At 40.2% G+C, this 24,060-nt stretch overlaps 1 protein-coding gene across 1 annotated transcript in view; it reads right to left on the bottom strand.

Annotated features, from left to right (window-relative positions):
- FES (FES proto-oncogene, tyrosine kinase) overlaps window positions 1–24,060 on the bottom strand; it is a 433,101-nt gene that overhangs the window by 94,552 nt on the left and 314,489 nt on the right. The window lies entirely within an intron of this gene.

Here is a 24,060-nt window from a genome sequence, read left to right on the forward strand (position 1 = left end):
TACACTATCGGACAAAATTATTTATATAAATATTAATATTTTTTAAGAAGGGTTTAAAGGTATATGATATTTGACAAGGTGTTTGATATTTGACAAGGTGTTTGAATGGAAAGGGCTATAATGCATATATACAGTATATATATTTCTAAATATGTGTATTTGTGTGTGTAAATATATATATATATATATATATATATATATACATACATATATACACACATGTAAACATACATATGTATATACCTGTACAGTGCCCTCCACTAATATGAGCAATGAAGGCAGTGAAAATTGTCTTGGTTAACCTTGGATGTTTTTTGGGGATAAACCTGTGTTGTGTTTGCAATTGTCTGAAATCCATAAGAGCAGAATATTTTTAAGTATTTTTAAACAAAACAATCAAAAGGTTAAAGGGACATAAAACAAGTTGGGATAGAGACAAAATATAATAATATGTACATTAATTAATTTACCTGCAAATTTATACTGCAGTGCCTCACCATTAACCCTTTCTTTTTAGTTTCTAAATTGTAAAGCTCTAACTCCCCCCATACATTTACTTCTATGGCTGTATCTATATATATTGTTGTTTTTATAGAATGAAAAAAATGCATAGGGATTATCTGCTGGAGCATGCCTAGAAGCTGTGACCTCAGTTGAAATACAATGCCTGTGTCTAAACACTGATAGGGGGGTGGGGGTGGAGTTGGCTGTTTCAGGCAGATTAGCTATGTAATTAATTTTGCTTACTTTTGAAAATGATTTGAAAATGCTTGCCAGCAATTTTAAAACATTTTTTTAAGCAAACTAATTTTTAATTAATTAGCCCTTTTAGGATATGCACATATCTCAACCTGTTTTATGTCCATTTAAACAATAAAGACAATTCACAGCCTCCTTTGCTTATATTTACCAAGGGTGCCAATATTAATGGAGGGCACTTTATACACACACACACACACACACACACACACACACACACACACACACACACACATATATATATATATATATATATATATATATATATATATATATATATATATATATATATATACATATACATATACATACACACCCTTTGGAGCCCTTTCCACTCAAATACCTTAAAACAAGAAACATCATTTTTATTCAATTTTAATATTTGATACTGTGTTTTACTGTAAATATTTTACATTCCAATGTTCTTTGCATAGTAGAAAATGTTCTATTTTTAAATATATATATATATATATATATATATATATATATATATATACCAGTATATATTCATATAGAAATTTAGATATAGATATGTATTTTACAAATAAAAAATAATATATTTATAGAAATATATATTTAAAAATAAAAAGAACATTTTCATCTATGTGAAAAACAATGAAATGTAAAAAATATTCAACTACCTTCTGTAGGTTTAATGCAGTGTCGGGATAGCAGGCAAATGAAAAGTGTTAATTTTATTTAAAACGCGCTCCATTAAAGGGACAGTGTACACCAATTTTCATATCATTGCATGTAATAGACACTACTATAAAGATGAATGTGCTCATATACTGATCTATAAATCCAGTACAAAACCTTTCAAAAACTTACTTAGAAGCTCCCAGTTTCGCATTGTTGATGAGGTTAGGCTAAGACACCCACTGAAAGGGGCTGGGAAAGCAGGAATAGCAGACACTCCCCCTTTCCAGCATATAAAAAGACATTGCACAAACAGGAGCATCAGGAATCTGTAGACTTCAGCCTACAACTGATACTTTGGGGAAAGCAGGAAGAGCAGACACTCCCCCATCCCCTGCAAAATAGATTGACAATTGTGTCATGATTTTAGGAATACCTCATATGTCTAAGTAATTTATAGTAAATCTAGGCCAGATACTAAAAAGGATGGAATTATTGGTTTAACACTAAAAGCTTGCAAGATTTGCTATGCTTGGAAGGCAAGTTTAATGGCAGTCACTACACAGAAGTATATATTTGTAGAAACTAGACACCCCATGGCATTTGCCTAAAGGAATTTTAAAACTTTAAGTGTAACCATTTTATCAAAAAGGGTAAATAATAAAATGTAGGGATAAAAAAAATACACTTAATTTAAAAACATTTATACTATTAGTATCTCTTGGAATAAAGTATCACAGGGAGATAAGAGGGCAAGACAAGCTATCTTTGTGACATCCATTGATAGCCCACTAAACCCAATACAAACGTGCATTACAGCATGCCAGTAGGCTGCAAGTATACAATTGTTATGATTGTCTGTCACAGGGATTGTATACATAGTAACAGTCATAGCCTCACATACAGGCACAGTAGCAGCATAGGATAACAGAGGAACCCTCTTATCCTGATCACTAACAACCATGTGATCACTTGAAAACACTGTTCCAGCAATCAATTATCTGGGGCTGCCTCCAAATCATTGTTTCTGTGATGCCTCTCTGGTGAGGCATTCAGATAAAGCACTGTCGAACATGGGTTCCTACAACGCTGTAATCAGATTTTCCTTCTAATGAGGTGAAGCGGTGCTGTCGTACCATGTATGGCGGCCGTAGCTAAGCAGTAATAATATGTCCTCTAAAATGTGTACATTTGTTTGCTGTCTGCTTTATTCTAGGTAAGATTCACTAAGCGGTTTTACCAGCCCCTTAGTGTCAATAGCTAATGTGTTTTTTATTTGCAGTTATACCACTGATGAATAGAGAGATGAGTGAGCTTCAGAGCGACATACAATAACATAGGAACTGGTGAGACCAGTGAAGCTAGAGACATATTAGTGAATATATGCCTATTGTTATATGAGGTGACCAGTACTGCCACCAGTCACCTAAGCATGTGATCCCCTCATTTGAAAAAATGGACCTCTCACCTTTCAAAAGCGGGGTCACATGCCTCATTTTAGAACATTTATAGAGCAGGTGATCACAGTTCATACTAGGGGGACAAATGACCCTCATTGGATAGAAGAGATTCTGCAATGTTAAATGAACTGTCACTTGCCTCTGAACAAAATGGGACATATGAGCTCTATTGGCGCCCCCTTGCTTATATTTTTATTTTTCAGGTGTTTGCTATATTTAGACATTTTACAGCTATCAGCTGCAACCTAGAGGAACATGCAACCTCTGTTTTGAATTTGTACTGATTCTGAAATATTGGCTGCAGAAGTCGGCTTCTTCTGCCAAGGGGACAATAAAGAACTACATATGCCTCTGGGCACATCCTTATTGCACTGTACTGCGGGATGCCATATATCAGATCACCACTGGGGATAAAAGAATGAGGGCCAGGAAGAGGTCTTTTTGCTCACAATATAGGAATGAAAGTTTAAGTAGCTTCCAGAGTCAAGAGACATAGATAGATAGACAGACATACAGATATAGATAGATAGGCAGACATACAGTACATATAGATATAGATAGAAAGAGATATAGATAGATAAACAATATATTATTGACAGATCTAAAGACAGACAGATAGAGCCAGCCCATCTATCTATCAATCTATCTATCAGTCTGTCTATCTATCTGTTTGTCAAGCACACAGATACATTATATACTTCTGTTCATTATGCTAATTTGCACATAACTGTTCCCTATTTTATACAAACATATGCTCTATTTTCTAATGCCTTTGCGCTGTATTCCCCTTGCGTTATCTTGCTAATAAAATATAGATAATATGCTGTTTTATTTAATTGCCATACATTTTCTGCTAAGATAAAATGCATTTCTAAATACCTTTCCAAATTGCTTAGCTACTAATTTGTTATATATAATGTAAAATTGCTTTTTTAACAAAAAAGCAATCTTACAGAACGAATGGCTTGCATAATTAATGTTACTCTATCAAAACTGCACCAACTATTTCTAGACATTACTTATTAAAAGGATGTTACGCATTAACCACTTCATTAGAAAAGCAGCACAGACAAAGCTAATGTGCCATCTGCAGTGTTTGAGACTGTGGCCCAGAAATATTTTAGTTAAAATATGAACCAGCACTCATTAACTTTTTCCCCCCCAATGCAAATGATAATTTTGCAATTCAAAAGCCATAATATGAAAAAAGAGAAATGGCTGTCGGATAATAAGACTTACCTCTCTGTCCTGTGAAAGCTTATGGGTGTAATTAATTAACAGTCGCCTAGATTACGAGTTTTGTGTTAAACAGGGTGCGAAAATAACGCAAAAAAAGCTGCGTTATTTCACTCTCCATAGCGCTGCCATTACCAGTTACTGAAAAGCTTCCTTGTGCTGTGCCTTATGGTGCGTTAAGCTCCATACCGCACAAAAGCTGAGGGCTGATTTGACGTGCTCGTGCACGCTTTCCCCCATAGACATCAATGGGGAGAAAGTGTTAGAAAAAAAAACTAACATCTAAAGTGCGGAATGGCGATCGCCATAACGCAACCCCATTGATGTCTATGGGGGAAAGAAAGTTACGTTTAAACCTAACACCTTAACATAAACCCCTAGTCTAAACACCGCTAATCCGCCGCCCCCGACACTAAATAAAGTGATTAACCCCTAATCCGCCGCTCCCCGACATCGCAGACACTAAATAAAATTATTAACCCCTAAACCTCCGGCCTCCCACATCACCGTCACTAAATAAACCTATTAACCCCTAAACCTCCAGCCTCCTACATCGCCGCCACTAAATAAATGTATTAACCCCTAAACCTCCGGGTTCCACATGGCCACCACTAAATAAACCTATTGACCTTTTAACCTCCGGCCCCCCACATCACAAAACACTAAATTAAACTATTAACCCCTAAACCTAACACCCCTCTAACTTTAAATTAAAATTACAATATAACTATATTTAAATAAATAAAAACTTACCTGTGAAGCCCCCCAAAATAAAAACATCCCCTAGCCTACAATAAACTGATTTGATTTGAACAGCCAACAGGATTTTAGTAGCTCTCATCCTATTGGCTGTTTTGAACATCCAATAGGATTTCAGTAGCACTCATCCTATTGGCTGATTTGAATTTGAAAAATCAATGGGGAGTGTTGAAACGGCTACCTTGCATTGAAGCTTCAGTGTACGGGGTGACCGTATGAAAAGAACACTCTAAAAACTGTGATTCCGGCTCTATGAAAATCCCACACTCAAACGTCATTTTTTTGAGTGTGAAATGGACGTTGCGTTACTTGCAGTATTGTTATACAGTCACAACTCGTAATATGCGTTCCTGGCCATTCCAGCATAATGGCCAATTTTTCAGCGTTAAAAGCCGTAACGCAAAACTCGTAATCTAGGTGATAGTTTCCAGTTCCTGTTATGCTATGCAGCTGAAGCTCTGTGGCTAAACTTTCATGATTCAGATAGGGCATGCAATTTTATACAACTCCAATTTACTTTTATCATCAAATGTGCTTTATTCTTTTGGTATTCTTTGTTTAAAGCTAAACCTAGGTAGGATCATATGCTAATTTCTAAGCCGTTGAAGGCTGCCTCTTATCCCAATGCATTTTGACAGTTTTCACAGCTAGACAGTGCTAGTGCATGTGCACCATATATAACATTGTGCTCACTCATATGGAGTAATTTAGTCAGCACTGATTAGCTAAAATGCAAGTCTATCAAAAGAACTTTGAAAAGGTGGCAGTCTGCAGAGGCTTAGATACAAGGTATTCCCATACGTAAAAAGTGTATTAATACAACAGTGTTGATTATGCAAAACTGGGGAATGGGTAATAAAGGAATTATCAATCGGCCAGATTACGAGTTTTGCGTTATGAGGGGTGCGGTGTTAACTTGCACGTTATTGTCACCGCTCACTTACCTACAGCGCTGGTATTACAGGTTTTTCTAAACCCAGTGTTAAAAGGCAAGAAGTGAGCGTAGAGCAAAATTGAGCTCCATACCGCACTCCAATACCAGCACTGCTCAAGTCAGCTGTGAGCTGGTTGTACGTGCTTGTGCACGATTTCCCCATAGACATCAATGGGGAGAGCCGGCTGAGAAAAACACCTGCCAAATGGAGCCGCTCCACGTCGGAAGGATGAAGATAGAAGATGCCGTCTGGATGAAGACTTCTGCCCATCTGGAGGACCACTTCTGCCCGTCTGGAGGACCTTTTCTGGGCAATGGGGAGCTTAGGTTTTTATAGTTAGGGTTTTATTTGGGGGGTTGGTTGTGTGGGTGGTGGGTTTTACTGTTGGGGTTTTTTTTTTTTTTTTTACAGGTAAAAGAGCTGATTTCTTTGGGGCAATGCCCCGCAAAAGGCCTTTTTAAGGGCTATTGATAGTTTAGTTTAGGCTAGGTTTTTTTTTATTTTGGGTGGGCTTTTTTTTATTTTGATAGGGCTATTAGATTAGGTGTAATTAGTTTAAAGATCTTGTAATTTGTTTTTTATTTTCTGTAATTTAGTGTTTTTTTTGTAATTTAGCTAATTGTATTTAAATTAGGGAATTGTATTTAATTTAGGGAATTTATTTAATTGTAGTGTAGTGTTAGGTGTTAGTGTAATTTAGGTTAGATTTTATTTTACAGCTCAATTTGTATTTATTTTAGCTAGGTAGTTATTAAATAGTTAATAACTATTTAGTAACTATTCTACCTAGTTAAAATAACTATTGACTATACAAAGGATAGGGTAATTCTTGTCCAAAATTAAAATCATATGTATTGTTAGAGCTCTTTGGGCTAGCTTATAAGTTGAGTGCACAATATAATTTCCATGAAAGCGATATGTGCACTCAACTTAGTAATACCAGCGCACGCAAATGTGCACTGGTATTACATGTAAACACATTACATGGAAGCATTGTGCTCACGAGAGCGCACTTCCATAGGCTCCAATGGGAGCCTTGTTCTCATGCTGTCAGACACGGCATGAGAACTAGCACAGCGAAGCGGTAAGTCGTGCAGCGATGGGCAGCAAAAATAAATTTCTCTTGTTAAGTGTATCCAGTCCACGGATCATCCATTACTTGTGGGATATTCTCATTCCCAACAGGAAGTTGCAAGAGGACACCCACAGCAGAGCTGTAATATAGCTCCTCCCCTAACTGCCATACCCAGTCATTCTCTTGCAGCTCTCAACAAGCTAGGATGTTGTAGGAGAGAGTGGTTAAATATAGTTAGTTTATTTTCTTCAATCAAAAGTTTGTTATTTTTAAATAGTACCGGAGTTGTGCTATTTTATCTCAGGCAGTAAATAGAAGAAGAATCTGCCTGAGGTTTCTATGATCTTAGCAGGTTGTAACTAATATCCATTGCTATTCTCACATATGTCTGAGGGGATTACACAGATGAGGTAACTTCAGCGAGAGAATGGCGTGCAGTTTATTCTGCTATCAGGTATGTGCAGTTATAATTTTTTCTAGAGATGGAAAACACTAGAAAATGCTGCTGATACCGAATTAATGTAAGTTAAGCCTGAATACAGTGATTTAATAACGACTGGTATCATGCTTACTCCCAGGGGTAATACCCTTATGATATTGCAATATAAACGTTTGCTGGCATGTTTAATCGTTTTTATATATGCATTGGTGATAAAACTTTATTGGGGCCTAGTTTTTTCCACATGGCTGGCTTAAATTTTGACTAGAAACAGTTTTACTGAGGCTTTCCACTGTTATAGTATAAAAGTTACAGTTGGTGCAGCTAAAATTACAAACTGTGACACCCAGCTTCCCTCAGGAGTCCCCTGTATGCTATAGGACATCTCTAAAGGGCTCAAAGGCTTTCCAAAGTCGTTTATTGGGGAAGGTAGGACCACAGCTTGCTGTGGCAGTTGGTTGTGACTGTTAAAAAACAAACAAACAAAAAAAAAAAAACCTATTTCGTTTTTTTGATCCGTTTTTTGAACTAAGGGGTTAATCATCCATTTGCAAGTGGATGCAATGCTCTGATAGCCTATTACATACACTGTAAAAATTTCGTTTGATTTACTGCATTTTTTCACTGTTTTTCAAATTCTGACAAAATTTGTTTCTCTTAAAGGCACAGTACCGTTTTTTATATTTGCTTGTTAACTTGATTTAAAGTGTTTTCCAAGCTTGCTAGTCTCATTGCTAGTCTGTATAAACATGTCTGACATAGAAGAAACTCCTTGTTCATTATGTTTAAAAGCCATGGTGGAACCCCCTCTTAGAATGTGTACCAAATGTACTGATTTCATTTTATGCAATAAAGATCATATTCTGTTTTTAAAAAAATTATCACCAGAGGAATCTGACGAGGGGAAAGTTATGCCGACTAACTCTCCCCACGTGTCAGACCCTTTGACTCCTGCCCAAGGGACTCACGCTCAAATGGCGCCAAGTACATCTAGGGCGCCCATAGCGTTTACTTTACAAGACATGGCGGCAGTCATGGATAATACACTGTCAGCGGTATTAGCCAGACTACCTGAATTTAGAGGTAAGCGAGATAGCTCTGGGGTGAGACAAAATGCAGAGCATACTGACGCTTTAAGAACCATGTCTGATACTGCCTCACAATATGCAGAAGCTGAGGAAGGAGAGCTTCAGTCAGTGGGTGATGTTAATGACTCAGGAAAGATACCCGATTCTAATACTTCTACATTTAAATTTAAGCTTGAACACCTCCGCGTGTTACTTAGGGAGGTTTTAGCTGCTATGAATGACTGTGATACCATTGCAGTGCCAGAGAAATTTTGTAGACTGGATAAATGCTTTGCAGTGCCGGTGTGTACTGATGGTTTTCCAATACCTAAAAGGTTTACAGAAATTATTAATAAGGAATGGGATAGACCAGGTGTGCCGTTCTCTTCCCCTCCTATTTTTAGAAAAATGTTTTCCAATAGACGCCACCACACGGGACTTATGGCAGACAGTCCCTAAGGTGGAGGGAGCAGTTTCTACTCTAGCAAAGCGTACTACTATCCCTGTCGAGGACAGTTGTGCTTTTTTAGAGCCAATGGATAAAAAATTACAAGGTTACCTTAAGAAAATATTTATTCAACAAGGTTTTATCCTACAGCCCATTGCATGCATTGCCCCTGTCACTGCTGCTGCGGCGTACTGGTTTGAGTCTCTGGAAGAGGTTTTACAGGTAGAGACTCCATTGGATGACATACTTGGCAAACTTAGAGCACTTAAGCTAGCCAATTATTTTATTTCTGATGCCATTGTTCATTTGAATAAACTAACGGCTAAGAATTCTGGTTTTGCTATACAGGCGCGCAGAGCGCTATGGCTTAAATCATGGTCAGCTGACGTGACTTTAAAATCTAAGCTACTTAACATTCCCTTCAAGGGGCAGACCCTATTCGGGCCTGGTTTGAAGGAGATTATTGCTGATATCAAGGGAGGAAAAGGTTGTGCCCTTCCTCAGGACAGGTCCAAATCTAGGGCCAAACAGTATAATTTTCGTGCCTTTCGAAACTTCAAGGCAGGTGCAGCATCAACTTCCTCTAATAATAAACAAGAGGGAACTTTTGCTCAATCCAAGACGGTCTGGAGACCAAACCAGACCTGGAAAAAAGGTAAGCAGGTTAAAAAGCCTGCTGCTGCCTCTAAGACAGCATGAAGGAACGACCCCCTATCCGGTAACGGATCTAGTAGGGGGCAGACTTTCACTCTTCGCCCAGACGTGGGCAAGAGATGTTCAGGATCCCTGGGCGTTGGAAATTATATCCCAGGGATATCTTCTGGACTTCAAAGCTTCCCCCCCAAAAGGGAGATTTCACCTTTCACAATTATCTGCAAACCAGATAAAGAGTGAGGCATTCTTACACTGTGTACGAGACCTCCTAGTTATTGGAGTGATCCATCCAGTTCCAAAGGAGGAACAGGAACAGGGTTTTTACTCAAATCTGTTTGTGGTTCCCAAAAAAGAGGGAACCTTCAGACCGATTTTGGATCTAATGATCTTAAACAAATTCCTCAAAGTTCCGTCGTTCAAGATGGAAACTATTCATACCCTCCTACCACTGATCCAGGAGGGTCAATATATGACTAGAGTGGATCTAAAGGAAGCTTATCTTCACTTTCCGATACACAAAGATCATCATCGGTTTCTCAGGTTTGCCTTTCAAGACAGGCATTACCAGTTGTAGCTCTTCCCTTTGGATTAGCTACAGCCCCAAGAATCTTTACAAAGGTTCTAGGGTCGCTTTTGGCGGTCCTAAGGCCGCGGGGCATAGCAGTAGCCCCTTATTTAGACGACATCCTGATACAGGCGTCAAACTTCCAAATTGCCAAGTCTCATACGGACGTAGTACTGGCATTTCTGAGGTCGCATGGGTGGAAAGTGAACGAGGAAAAGTGTTCTCTATCCCCACTCACAAGAGTTTCCTTTCTAGGGACTCTGATAGATTCTGTAGAAATGAAAATTTACCTTGACGGAGTCCAGGTTATCAAAGCTTCTAAATTCCTGTCGGGTTCTTCATTCCATTCCGCGCCCTTTGGTGGCTCAGTGTATGGAAGTAATCGGCTTAATGGTAGCGGCAATGGACATAGTGCCGTTTGCACGCTTACATCTCAGACCGCTGCAACTATGCAGGCTCAGTCAGTGGAGCGGGGATTACACAGATTTGGCCCCTCAACTGAATCTGGACCAAGAGACCAGGGATCCTCTTCCCTGGTGGCTATCTCGGGTCCATCTGTCCAAAGGTATGACCTTCGCAGGCCAGATTGGACTATTGTAACAACAAATGCCAGCCTTCTAGGTTGGGGTGCAGTCTGGAACTCCCTGAAGGCTCAGGGATCGTGGACTCAGGAGGTGTCTCTCCTTCCAATAAATATTCTGTAACTAAGAGTGATATTCAAGGCTCTTCAGGTTTAGCCTCAGTTAGCAACTCTGAGGTACATCAGATTTCAGTCGGTCAACATCACGACTGTAGCTTACATCAACCATCGAGGGGGAACAAGAAGTTCCCTAGAGATGTTAGAAGTTTCAAAAATAATTCACTGGCCAGAGATTCACTCTTGCCACCTATCAGCTATCCATATCCCAGGTGTAGAGCACTGGGAGGCGGATTTTCTAAGTCGTCAGACTTTTCATCCGGGAGAGTGGGAACTCCATCCGGAGGTATTTGCACAACTGATTCTCCGTTGGGGCAAACCAGAACTGGATCTCATGGCGTCTCGCCAGAACGCCAAGCTTCCGTGTTACGGATCCAGGTCCAGGGATCCCAAGGCGACACTGATAGATACTCTAGCAGCGCCCTGGTCTTTCAACCTGGCTTATGTGTTTCCACCGTTTCCTCTGCTCCCTCGACTGATTGCCAAGATCAAGCAGGAGAGAGCATCAGTGATTCTGATAGCACCTGCGTTGCCACGCAGGACCTGGTATGCAGATCTAGTGGACATGTCATCCTTTCCACCATGGTCTCTGCCTCTGAGACAGGACCTTCTACTTCAGGGTCCTTTCAACCATCCAAATCTAATTTCTCTGAGGCTGACTACCTGGAGATTGAATGCTTGATTTTATCAAAGCGTGGCTTCTCCGAGTCAGTTATTGATACCTTAATACAGGCACGAAAGCCTGTCACCAGGAAAATTTACCATAAGGTATGGCGTAGATATCTTTATTGGTGTGAATCCAAGGGTTACTCATGGAGTAAGGTCAGGATTCCTAGGATTTTATCTTTTCTCCAAGAAGGTTTGGAAAAAGGATAAAAGGATTGTCAGCTAGTTTCTTAAAGGGACAGATTTTTGCTCTGTTTATTCTTTTGCACTAGCGTCTGGCAGATGTTCCAGACGTTCAGGCATTTTGTCAGGCTTTAGTTTGAATCAAGCCTGTGTTTAAACCTGTTGCTCCACCATGGAGCTTAAACTTGGTTCTTAAGGTTCTTCAAGGAGTTCCGTTTGAACCTCTTCATTCCATAGATAAACTTTTATCTTGGAAAGTTCTTTTTTTTTTTTTTTTGGTAGCTATTTCCTCGGCTCGTAGAGTCTCTGAGCTATCTGCCTCACAATGTGATTCTCCTTATCTGATTTTTCATACGGATAAGGTAGTCCTGCGTACCAAACCTGGGTTCTTACCTAAGGTGGTATCTAACAAGAATATCAATCAAGAGATTGTGGTTCCATCCTTGTGTTACACAATCTGGACGTGGTCTGTGCTTTAAAGTTTTACTTACAAGCTACTAAAGATTTTCGTCAAACATCTGCTTTATTTGTTGTCTACTCTGGACAGAGGAGAGGTCAAAAGGCTTTGGCAACCTCTTTTTCTTTTTGGCTAAGAAGCTTAATCCGTTTAGCCTATGAGACTGCTGGACAGCAGCCTCCTGAAAGGATTACAGCTCATTCCACTAGAGCTGTGGCTTCCACTTGGGCCTTTAAAAATGAGGCTTCTGTTGAACAGATTTGCAAGGCGGCGACTTGGTCTTCGCTTCATACTTTTTAAAAATTTTACAAATTTGATACTTTTGCTTCTTCGGAGGCTATATTTGAGAGAAAGGTTTTACAGGCAGTGGTTCCTTCCATTTAAGTTCCTGCCTTGTCCCTCCCTTCATCCGTGTACTTTAGCTTTGGTATTGGTATCCCACAAGTAATGGATGATCCGTGGACTGGATACACTTAACAAGAGAAAACATAATTTATGCTTACCTGATAAATGTATTTCTCTTGTAGTGTATCCAGTCCACGGCCCGCCCTGTCATTTTAAGGCAGGTAATTTTTAAATTTAAACTACAGTAACCACTACACCCTATGGTTCCTCCTTTCTCGGCTTGTTTTCGGTCGAATGACTGGCTATGACAGTTAGGGAAGGAGCTATATTACAGCTCTGCTGTGGGTGTCCTCTTGCAACTTCCTGTTGGGAATGAGAATATCCCACAAGTAATGGATGATCCGTGGACTGGATACACTACAAGAGAAATACATTTATCAGGTAAGCATAAATTATGTTATATATATATATATATATATATATATATATATATATATATATATATATATATATATATGAATATATACATATATATTTATGTTGCTTAAAACTTCCTATAAAAAAGGAAAAAGCCTCCCTTGTCCAGCACATAAGTATATACACATATTAAAGGGACGTGAAGCTAAATTTTTTTCTTTCATGATTTAGAAAGAGCATGCAATTTTAAACAACTTTCTGATTTACATCAATTTTCAAATTGGCTTAATTCTCTTGTTATCCTGTTGCTGAAAAGCATATCTAGATAGGCTCAATAGCTGCTGATTCGTGGCTGCACATAGCCTTGCTTGATTGGCTCACCCATTTGCATTGTTATTTCTACAATAAAGGATATCTAAAGAATGAAGCAAATTAGATAATAGTAAATTGGAATGTTGTTTTAAAATCGTATTCTCTATCTGAATCATAAAATAAAAAAATTGGGTTTAATGTCCCTTTAACCGCAATGTAAAGACACTTTCAGCGCTGTTTTTTTCTTCTAACAACCCACACAAGTCAACTTTTAACCCCTAAAAACTGCTTAGGGCAGGTTTTATTTTTTTTAAAAAAGAATTATACTATATTTATTTTATTAAAGCCACTAGACACATTTTTTTGGGGGGAAAATTTTAAAAATGAACCAGGTCTTACCTCTGGTTAATTTTTTGAGCACTAATTGCTACCACAAGCTTGCGGTAGCACTAACCAGCTACTTGTAACGTGAAATTTACGAGCGCACAATAAATTAGCGCTCCACGGGGGAACTTCCGGGTGGCGGCCATGATAGGTCGCAAGACTGTCTGCTGCTCCAAATCTTATCAGATCTGAACATAATCTCTTCTCAAATACTTCGTCAAGTATCACTTTTTGATAGAAAATCTGTAACAGAGAAAGCTCTTTCAAATGATACCCTTATTTCTGAAGTTGGAGCCAGATTCAGCCTTACGGAGCATCTAAAGGGTTGTGGCCCTCTACATAACCCCCCCAGCAGATCAACCACGTGTCTGTCATTACGGTGCAGTGATAACCCGCAATAACGCATAACGGGGTAAGTGCAGTTCTTATAATGCTAATTGTTCTTCTACTTATATTCATCTGCTGTAAGATAATACTAACAAGTGACATAGAAACGACCGCTGCAGCAATTTTGGAACTCGGCAAGCTCCTCTACCTCCATCAAGCATCCCTTATGACTAACAGAAGCCTTTAGTTCCCTCCACGTGGCTGCAAAGCAGGCAAGTAACAGAGCCGAGCTCAATACAGCGCTCCATGTGAGGGATAATGCCCTGGGGCTTAGGCACTCATTACTTACCTCTCCCCACCATGACTTAGAGGAAGAAATCCAGCTGGCCTCATGGAGAAATAAACAGATTGCGGCCGCATACCGCACCTCTTGTGGATCAGCTGAGCAGAACTACCACAATCCGGATTGTGAGGCCCCAGCTACAGCGGCAGGGCAATGTTCCAGGAGCGCATGCCCTCCAGATACCTTAGCAAGTCACAGCTGCCTAATATCCAGTGCCGTGGACACCCAGACCCAGAGCCTATGGAAGACTGCAAAATCAACCAACCGGCAATTGGATAGTGAGGCGAGGATAGTGGGAGCGCCACAGCCATATCAAGAAGCCAATCTCCTTTTTAGATGCACCGATCTGTGTTGGGGTCCATACACATTGAAGCTCTTACGGGAGTACTTTGAAGAAAATAATTGAAGCTGGAACCTTGCATGCTCTTTGTTTTTGGAGGCTACATCTCACACTACGTTGTCCATCCAACATTTGGAACCTAGACTCTACACCTCTCACGCCACTAAGATTGGGGTAGGTTAATCCTCTATGTTACCTGAGAGGCAGCTGATTATTTTACTGGACCTTTGCCTCAAATGTACCCAGACATGTTACTGTTTTTTAAAAAGCCTTATTAACCCTAAGTAATACCAATATGAACATTACAACTTCTGGTTATGGTATTGTCCCGTTACGATGTAATTAACTGTATTAAGTCTGTAACTAGATTAGCGAAGTTCATGCATAACTTCATCCTTATCCAATTTATATAATCTTAGACAGCTATGTCCAATCTGATAACCCCAGTTATACTGCATTAGTAGGCTACAGTTGACTATATTTTAGGTTGTTAGATTTATGTTTGGGATTCAGACATTTGAGCCTTTCCCTAGACATCTATAGTTGCTTCCCTGATGGCTTTAGTTTGCACTTATGTGCTACCTACAAACTACGTTCTTTGTATTTATGCACATTCAGAATATTTTTCTTATCTACTGATGCTTAGCTTATGTCATGTAGTGATTGTGAATGTTGGATAAATACTGCAGCAAGACAAGCCCCTATTAGGTGTGAGACTATAGATATATATGGGTTGATATTAACTTAACAAGCTCCAAAATTCTCTATATTTATTATCTCAGTGCCTTTAAATCACTCCAAAAGTGGACAAATCTTCATGTTTGACATATTAGGAGAACAACACCCATAGCTACTGTTTAATATAAGCCTCTTATAGAGAATTATACATGACAGATTTTTCTCTCCCGCCTGTCATAACACAGTTTTTCAAATCACTACAGAAACTAACCCCAACTTACCTCCTACCTAGTTTAAACCTTACACACCAGGGAATATTTTTTGGAATAATACATATTATATACCTAGGCCTAGATTTAGAGTTTGGCGTTAGCCGTGAAAACCAGCGTTAGAGGCTCCTAACGCTGGTTTTAGGCTACCTCCGGTATTTGGAGTCACTCAAAAAAGGGTCTAACGCTCACTTTTCAGCCGCGACTTTTCCATACCGCAGATCCCCTTACGTAAATTGCGTATCCTATCTTTTCAATGGGATTTTTCTAACTCCGGTATTTAGAGTCGTGTCTGAAGTGAGCGTTAGACATCTAATGACAAAACTCCAGCCGCAGGAAAAAAGTCAGTAGTTAAGAGCTTTCTGGGCTAACGCCGGTTCATAAAGCTCTTAACTACTGTACTCTAAAGTACACTAACACCCATAAACTACCTATGTACCCCTAAACCGAGGTCCCCCCACATCGCCGCCATTCAATTAAATTTTTTTAACCCCTAATCTGCCGACCGCCACCTACGTTATACTTATGTAGTACCCCTAATCTGCTGCCCCTAACACCGCCGACCCCTATATTATATTTATTAACCCCTAACCTGCCCCCCACAACGTCGCAGCCAGCTACCTACAATAATTAACCCCTAATCTGCCGACCGCAAAGCGCCGCCACCTACGTTATACTTATGTACCCCTAATCTGCTGCCCCTAACACCGCCGACCCCTACATTATATTTATTAACCCCTAATCTGCCCCCCTCAACGTCGCCTCCACCTGCCTACACTTATTAACCCCTAATCTGCCGAGCGGACCGCACCGCTATTATTATAAAGTTATTAACCCCTAATCCGCCTCACTAACCCTATAATAAATAGTATTAACCCCTAATCTGCCCTCCCTAACATCGCCGACACCTAACTTCAATTATTAACCCCTAATCTGCCGACTGGAGCTCACTGCTATTCTAATAAATGTATTAACCCCTAAAGCTAAGTCTAACCCTAACACTAACACCCCCCTAAATTAAATATAATTTTAATCTAACAAAATTAATTAACTCTTATTAAATAAATTATTCCTATTTAAAGCTAAATACTTACCTGTAAAATAAATCCTAATATAGCTACAATATAAATTATAATTATATTATAGCTATTTTAGGATTAATATTTATTTTACAGGTAACTTTGTATTTATTTTAACCAGGTACAATAGCTATTAAATAGTTAAGAACTATTTAATAGCTAAAATAGTTAAAATAATTACAAAATTACCTGTAAAATAAATCCTAACCTAAGTTACAATTAAACCTAACACTACACTATCAATAAATTAATTAAATAAAATACCTATAATTATCTACAATTAAACCTAACACTACACTATCAATAAATAAATTAAATACAATACCTACAAATAACTACAATGAAATAAACTATCTAACGTACAAAAAATAAAAAAGAACTAAGTTACAAAAAATAAAAAAATATTTACAAACATAAGAAAAATATTACAACAATTTTAAACTAATTACACCTACTCTAAGCCCCCTAATAAAATAACAAAGCCCCCCAAAATAAAAAAATGCCCTACCCTATTCTAAATTACTAAAGTTCAAAGCTCTTTTACCTTACCAGCCCTGAACAGGGCCCTTTGCGGGGCATGCCCCAAGAAGTTCAGCTCTTTTGCCTGTAAAAAAAACCATACAATACCCCCCCCCCCAACATTACAACCCACCACCCACATACCCCTAATCTAACCCAAACCCCCCTTAAATAAACCTAACACTAAGCCCCTGAAGATCTTCCTACCTTATCTTCACCATACCAGGTTCACCGATCGATCCAGAAGAGCTCCTCCGATGTCCTGATCCAAGCCCAAGCGGGGGGCTGAAGAGGTCCATGATCCGGCTGAAGTCTTCATCCAAGCAGGGCAGAAGAGGTCTTCCATCCGATTGAAGTCTTCATCCAAGCGGGATCTTCTATGGTCATCCATCCGGAGCGGAGCGGCAGGATCCTGAAGACGGCTGATTGGATCAGCCAATCGGATTGAACTTGATTCTGATTGGCTGATGGAATCAGCCAATCAGAATATTCCTACCTTAATTCCGATTGGCTGATAGAATCCTATCAGCCAATCGGAATTTGAGGGACGCCATCTTGGATGACGTCATTTAAAGGAACCGTCATTCGTCGTTCAGTCGTCAGCCAGGATGGATGTTCCGCGTCGGAGGTCTTCAGGATCCTGCCGCTCCGCTCCGGATGGATGACCATAGAAGATCCCGCTTGGATGAAGACTTCAATCGGATGGAAGACCTCTTCTGCCCCGCTTGGATGAAGACTTCAGCCGGATCATGGACCTCTTCAGCCCCCCGCTTGGGCTTGGATCAGGACATCGGAGGAGCTCTTCTGGATCGATCGGTGAACCTGGTATGGTGAAGATAAGGTAGGATGATCTTCAGGGGCTTAGTGTTAGGTTTATTTAAGGGGGGTTTGGGTTAGATTAGGGGTATGTGGGTGGTGGGTTGTAATGTTGGGGGGGGGGTGGTATTGTATGTTTTTTTTACAGGCAAAAGAGCTGAACTTCTTGGGGCATGCCCCGGAAAGGGCCCTGTTCAGGGCTGGTAAGGTAAAAGAGCTTTGAACTTTAGTAATTTAGAATAGGGTAGGGCATTTTTTTATTTTGGGGGGCTTTGTTATTTTATTAGGGGGCTTAGAGTAGGTGTAATTAGTTTAAAATTGTTGTAATATTTTTCTTATGTTTGTAAATATTTTTTTATTTTTTGTAACTTAGTTCTTTTTTATTTTTTGTACTTTAGATAGTTTATTTCATTGTAGTTATTTGTAGGTATTTTATTTAATTAATTTATTGATAGTGTAGTGTTAGGTTTAATTGTAACTTAGGTTAGGATTTATTTTACAGGTACTTTTGTAATTATTTTAACTATTTTAGCTATTAAATAGTTCTTAACTATTTAATAGCTATTGTACCTGGTTAAAATAAATACAAAGTTACCTGTAAAATAAATATTAATCCTAAAATAGCTATAATATAATTATAATTTATATTGTAGCTATATTAGGATTTATTTTACAGGTAAGTATTTAGCTTTAAATAGGAATAATTTATTTAATAAGAGTTAATTAATTTCGTTAGATTAAAATTATATTTAATTTAGGGGGGTGTTAGTGTTAGGGTTAGACTTAGCTTTAGGGGTTAATACATTTATTAGAATAGCGGTGAGCTCCAGTCGGCAGATTAGGGGTTAATAATTGAAGTTAGGTGTCGGCGATGTTAGGGAGGGCAGATTAGGGGTTAATACTATTTATTATAGGGTTAGTGAGGCGGATTAGGGGTTAATAACTTTATTATAGTAGCGCTCAGGTCCGGTCGGCAGATTAGGGGTTAATAAGTGTAGGTAGGTGGAGGCGACGTTGTGGGGGGCAGATTAGGGGTTAATAAATATAATATAGGGGTCGGCGATGTTAGGGCAGCAGATTAGGGGTACATAGGGATAATGTAAGTAGCGGCGGTTTACGGAGCGGCAGATTAGGGGTTAATAATAATATGCAGGGGTCAGCGATAGCGGGGGCGGCAGATTAGGGGTTAATAAGTGTAAGGTTAGGGGTGTTTAGACTCGGGGTACATGTTAGAGTGTTAGGTGCAGACGTAGGAAGTTTTTCCGCATAGCAAACAATGGGGCTGCGTTAGGAGCTGAACGCGGCTTTTTTTGCAGGTGTTAGGTTTTTTTTCAGCTCAAACAGCACCATTGTTTCCTATGGGGGAATCGTGCACGAGCACGTTTTTGAGGCTGTCCGCGTCCGTAAGCAACTCTGGTATCGAGAGTTGAAGCTGCGTTAAATATTCTCTACGCTCCTTTTTTGGAGCCTAACGCAGCCTTTATGTGGACTCTCAATACCATAATTATTTTTATGGTGCGGCCAGAAAAAAGCCGGCGTTAGCTACGCGGGTCCTTACCGACAAAACTCCAAATCTAGCCGCTAGTTTCCCTCTTATTATTTTGCATTTGGTTGGCAAATCTTAACTACTTAGATTGCTCATGCACATACACATAGGTTGGCTTTGTAACTCAAAAGCGCGATCTGTCAGCGGCCGAGACAGAGTTAACTGCTTACATATACTGTACCTTATACAGGAAGATATTAATTATACATCATGCACTCTTATTATGTATAGAAGCAATACATGCTTAACCTAATAGATTGTGACATATACCCAGGAAAAAGTACATTTCCCTGTGGGTTACTTTTGCTTATCCCCACTGATATACTTTCCAACACCACTCGTAGCCATTCAGATCCACTAGGCCCAGGTCTGTCTCTATGAGTCTCATACTGGTAGAGACATCTGGTCAGTAATTTTACCCCTTCATACTATACATATATATTTGCTACTGGGACTTTCTTAGCTGAGTTAGATATTCTAGACTGATAATACGCAGCATTCAAGTTTACAGCAGATACGCTCACACATAGCTCACTTTTTACCCTTAAGCTTCAGACGCTAATATATACTTACTTAACCAGTGGTCCAAGAGTGACCGTATGTATCATTTAGACCTTCCCCTATATCATCTTACCTTGCTTGGGTACAAGAGTGACCTGGTTTAGTTTGGGAAGTGTTACAATCCTAGTTATAATGAGATGTTTTAAAACAATATGTCCAACTACTTCGCTCATGCTGAAAATATTCTTGGTTGTGTATCTATAATTATTACTAAGGCTGTTACTTTAAGAGCTATCTTCACTAATTAACAATTATCTATGCTAACATACACGAAAAAGCTCTAGACATGCCTGTTTCCTCGCTTCATTACCTGTATAGAAACTACACATGCATGTACTCTGATACATCAGTCGGATTGTAATGTTTCTTTACTCCTACTGTTATTGTTAGTGGACATTTCATGTTTATTGTATGTCGCAAAAATCTCAATAAAAATTATTAAAAAAATAAAAAAATTAGCCCTTTATGCTTTCTCACGGGTGAAATATATTTCCCTTTATGTTTTCTCACGGTTGAAACATATTTCCCTTTATGTTTTCTCACGAGTGAAACATATTTCCCTTTATGTTTTTTTTTTTTATAAATAATTTTTATTGAGGTTAAAGAGGCATAGCATTGTACAAGGTTGTTCAATAACTGGATGAAAACAAAAGCTGAGTGGAAGACAACCTTCCGAACAAATGCCATACATACAGTGATCAAAAGTCAATACCACGTGTGACTAATCTTTGAATAAACCTCAAAATAAAACAGTCTTTAACATTTTATATATATCAATCATTTTGGAGAAGTATGTATTACATAAGGGTGGGGGATCCGAGACTAAGTCAAGATGGTGAACAACCTGCGCTTGCATGCTTGAGGACGACTGGAAGTCGCCTTGGCGATTGTTCATCAGGAAAATCCAATGGGGGAGCGGGGTAGGGGGAAGTAGGGGGTGGAGGGGGAGACGAGGGGGAGAGAAAAAAAAACAATAACATTTTTTCTTATTGTGTCCTACCATCTCGGGGAGTGGGGGAATTATGCAGTCCCCTCCCCACTGGTGCATTCATGTATCAGTATCGGCTACCTTCCCATTACATGGAGGAGATCATGCCTTCTACCATTGAGTCGAAGGGCTCCCAGATCATGGCGAACAGGTCTAATTGTTGGCGGGAGCCATATACATAGCTCTCCATAGACTGAAAATAAGAAATGAATTAATCAAGGCCTGTCAGTTAGGGGGGTTAGCTTTTTTCCAGTTACAGGCAATTAGGAGCTTTGCCGCCATTGTGATTGTTATCAGGAGAGTGCGACCCAGCGCAGAAAGGGGCCGATGGCCAGCATGCACTAGGGCTGTTTCCGGGGTCAGAGATGCCACTAATCCCAGGCGGCAGCACAAAACCTCTACCTTTTTCCACAAGGGTGTAATGGCAGGGCAGGCCCACCAAATGTGATGGGGATTGCTTACCTGTTGGCAACCTCTCCAGCAGAGGGGGGAGGTACCAGGAAACATTTTATGTAACTTTGAGGGGACATAGTGCCACCTGGTCAGTAACTTGTAAAACAGTTTGTACAGTGTCATGCAGTGTATTGACGATTTGGTGTATTGGATAGCATCTGCCCAATCCTCTGCAGACAGCCACACCCCCCAGTCTCTCTCCGAGTCTTCCATCTGCTTGGTTTTAGTAAGTTCTGAAGCATCGAGGAGGAATTGATCCGGGTTTCCCAAGGTGTCTGCTGTCTGGGAGAAGCACTCAGAAATCCCCACAACTTTAGAATAGAAAGAAGCCTTAGAAGATCAAATCTGAACCTGGGCTGGATGGCATGGGTGTGGGCCAGGACTTCGGGGGGAACTAAATTTTCTCCTGAGAAGAGATCAGTCATTTTAAGAGCAGAGAGGGCTCGTTGTACCGCAGGACCCGCAAGAGGGAGACCAAGTAGAAGACCAGACATAGAGTGACAAGGAGAGGGGTGTGGGGAGACTAAGTTACGATGACGGAGCTGTAGCTCCTACAGTGAGTTACAACTTTATTGTGAATCGGAAAATCCGAAACACAGTGAGGTGGGATCCAATGAAGATACATCAATGTCAGATGGGCCGGCAAGGAGGCTTGCTCTAGTTCTAGCCAGCGGGGGACGGCCTCTTTAGTGTTCCATTCTGATATATGGGATAAAAGGGCGGCCTCGTAGTAGAGCTTAACATTCGGAAGGCCTAGACCACCAGCCAAAACTGGGCGTTGTAGTAAGGATGCTGCGATACGAGGTATCCTCCTGTACCGGTTGATTACCGCTTGATATTTGTTAAGCAGTGAGAGTGGGACTTTAATTGGCAGACATCTGAAGTAGTATGTCATCTTGGGGAGCTGAATCATCTTAACAGCAGCTATTCTCCCAAACCAGGAGATTTCATTGTATCTTCTGGAACACAGATCCTTTTGGAGCTGGGTAAGAAAAGTATGAAGGTTCTTAGAAAGGACTATGCCAATATCATGAGACTTAGAAAGGACTTTGCCAATATCATGAGAGAGGAATACCCCTAGGTGCTTGAGGCCTGATAATGATCATTGAAATGTATATGTCCTCCTAAGGGAGTTCAATAGGGAATCAGAAAGGTTTAAGGGATAGGCTTCAGTTTTGCTTAAGTTCAGTTTGTAATAAGAAATACTGCCAAACTTCTCCAGAAGATCGAATAAAGCTGGAAGGGACTCCTCTGGTTCCGTGATGAAAAGTGTCAGATCATCTGCATAGAGGGCTACTTTCTGGGGGAGGACTAAGCCCTTAATTTGGGTCGAGGTCCTAATTGCCACAGCCAGCGGCTCAATGGCCAGGGCAAAGAGTAGGGGGGACAGGGGACAAACCTGTCTTGTTCCATTTGTGACCTGCACTGTGCCTGAGCAAAAATCTAGGCCTCTCACTCTTGCTGTGGGGCAGGAATACAAGGAATTCACTGCTGTGATAAAGGACCCCGGAAGTCCAAATGCTGAAAGTGTTAAGAACATGTAGTCCCATCTCAACCTGTCAAACGCTTTTTCAGCATCCATTGACAGGGCGAGAAGGGGGATCCCCATGTCTGCGGCCTCAATGAAAATGTTCAGGAGACGCCGTGTGTTGTCTGGCCCCTGTCTGCCCGGTATGAAGCCGACCTGATCTGGGCCAACTAGTTCCTGGAGAAATCTATTAAGCCTCATTGCCAGTATTTCCGCGTATAGCTTTATGTCGACATTAATTAAGGAAATCGCCTATAACTTTCACATAGAGAGTGGTCCTACCCTTTTTTGGGCAGTGTGATGATAGAGGCCTCAAGGAACTCTGGGCGGAGCACACCTCCATCAAAAACTGAGTTGAAAATCTGGTGAGAAGAGGCAGCAATTGCGAGGAATAGGTTTTGTAAAATAGAGTGGTGAACCTGTCCGGTCCCGGTGCCTTGTTTAACTGAAGTGAAGAGATCGCATGTTGCAGTTCTTTGGTAGTTATTGGGCTAGAAAGGCCTCTTCCTCAGATACGACCGGTAGAGGCAGAGAGGATAAGAACGGCTCGATCTGTGGCTTTGGGGCTATAGAGGTCTCAGGGGAGGAATCTAAGTTGTACAGTGCAGTGTAGTAGTGAGCGAACGCCTTTGCTATGTCTTGTGGGGCATGCACATCCCCTCTTTGGGTTTTAAGAAATGAGATTCAACGTTGCTGTGTGCGGATTCAGAGCTTATGAGCTAGAAGACAATCTGCTCTATTACCTTTGTAGTAGTACAACTGTTTGAGAGCTAAAAGATTTGTTTGGACTCTTTTTTTCTTCGATTGTATTCATTTTGGATTTAATGGCTATTATCTGCCTCAAAGTTCAGAGTAAAGTTTAGCTAAGGACTTTCCCATACATTTCCGATTTTTTGAGGCCTGTTTTATAAAGTGGCCCCTCATAAAGGCTTTTAGGGTTGCCACAGAACTGGGTCATCTGTCATTGCATTGTCATTAGTGACTAAGAAGTCAGACAGAGCCTTGGAGGCGTCAACACCCGCTGGCCCTGAGATTAAAGAGGGATGTAGCTTCCAACTAGAGGAGGAGGATCCCTGGAAGTGAGAATTTGCGAGTACGATGGAGACCATATCATGG

This window comes from Bombina bombina, chromosome 6 (assembly GCF_027579735.1).
Source record: "Bombina bombina isolate aBomBom1 chromosome 6, aBomBom1.pri, whole genome shotgun sequence".
Classification (NCBI taxonomy): Eukaryota; Metazoa; Chordata; class Amphibia; order Anura; family Bombinatoridae; genus Bombina; species Bombina bombina.